Source organism: Gavialis gangeticus, unplaced genomic scaffold (assembly GCF_001723915.1).
Source record: "Gavialis gangeticus isolate Ggan-Ray unplaced genomic scaffold, GavGan_comp1, whole genome shotgun sequence".
In the NCBI taxonomy this organism is placed as follows: domain Eukaryota; kingdom Metazoa; phylum Chordata; order Crocodylia; family Gavialidae; genus Gavialis; species Gavialis gangeticus.
In genome coordinates, this window is record NW_017728995.1 from 28,799,493 (window position 1) to 28,801,212 (window position 1,720).

Genomic DNA, 1,720 nt, shown 5'->3' on the forward strand with positions numbered 1-1,720 from the left:
GGGGGCACTGCACCCGGGGCGGGGAAGGAGACCTCTATGAAGGGGAGGGAGAAGCAGCTCTGTCGGGCAGGCTGCAGACAGAGCTTACAGGGCTGATCCCAGGAAGGCAGGTGGGCAGGGGGAAGGCGTGCCAGCCTGCACAGCCCCGGTGCACGAGCAGGGCGCAGCTGGCATCTCACACCACAGTGCCTGGTGCCACCTACAGCTGGGTGGGCAGGGGCCACTGGGGCCTGAATCCAGAGCTCAATGCCAGCTGCCACCTGGGAGGTGCGGTAGTGCTCCCCCCAGTCCCTGAGTGGTGCCAGCAGGGTGCCAGGGCAGGGCAGCAGCGATGAGCACCACTGCAGTGACTGAGGCCAGAGCTGCTCGCCCCCATCCAGTACTGCCCACTCCCAGGGTCGGGCCCAGCTGCGCCCGGCCTAGCACTGCCTTGCTGCCCCAGAGCCTGTCACTAGAGGGGCACCACGACAGCTGCAGGGCTGAGGCCTGCGTGTCTGGCAGGAGCCCAGGGGCCAGCGCAGAGCCAGCACCAAGGTGTGTGGGGCGGGGGGAGATTCCTACCAAAGAACCAGCCTAGCACCCCTCCCCTCCAGCCCCCAGGGCTGCCACTTCCCAGCATGCAATGCACTCACTTGGGCCGAGCAGCTGGCAGGGACCGTCAGGCCTACCTACAACGCCCCCACCCACAGCAATGCTGCCTCTGACTTGGCCACTTCCCCGCCACAGCGCCGGCACCTCCAAGCTACTAAACTCCCCACCACCCCCTCCAACAAGCCCACAGCACCCCCAGCAGAGCCAACAGTGAGCTTCCCCACTCCATGCTCGCACCACTAGGCCAGGCTGCCTCTTCGGCAGCAGAGTCTTGGCTACACTAGGGCCAGGAGGGGCCTCCAGAGTCCAGTCCCTTGCACTCGCAGCCAGCAAAGTCCCCAAGGAATAGGAGAAAGGGCAGGGGGATCTGGGCAGATCAGGGCAGTAGGACCCTGGGGCCCTGCCAACCTGAGCTGGGGCCACAGCCCTACCTACCCCCACCCCTACCCCTAGGCACCCTCGGCCAGGCCAAGGCCAGCTGTGGCTATGACAGCAAGGCTCCAGGGTCTGCCTGTGTCCATAGCACACCCAGCACTGAGCTGTAGGTGCAGCATGGGGGGTGGTGTGGGTGCCGCGGAGCCTGGCAGTGCCCGCAGCAGCTGCCCGAGGCAACAGGGGGAGGGCAGGAAGCCAGACCGCTTGGGGCTGGGCTGAGCTGAGCAATGCTCGGAGGGGAGGCCTCTACAGAGCCGCCAAGCCCTGCAGGGAGGGGGCTGGTGACTCACCGCAGGTGCTTGTCCTTGCACTTGCAGGCCATGTCAGGGAGGGGGGGCAGCCTCTCCCATGGTCTGGAAAATGATGGGCAGCAAGGACCCCACCACATCCCCAGCCAACTCACACTGGCTCATGCAGCCGCTGGCCAGCTGCCACGTTCCACCCCAGAAGTGTCTGCATTTTGCTGGCGGGGACATGCTTAGTGTAGCAGTCTGGGGAGCTGGGGGGGGCGGCATGTGGATCGCCTGGCAGGGCAGGGAGCAGGGCCGGTGCCAGGATGGTGGGGAAGCCAAGCACATGGGAGGTGCTGAACTCTGCCGGCCATGGGAAGGCGTGGGGGTAGGCAGGAGCCACTGCCCCTAACCTGGGAGTAGCAGTGAGCCTGGAGCACGCAGACCATGAGGAAGAGGAGGGG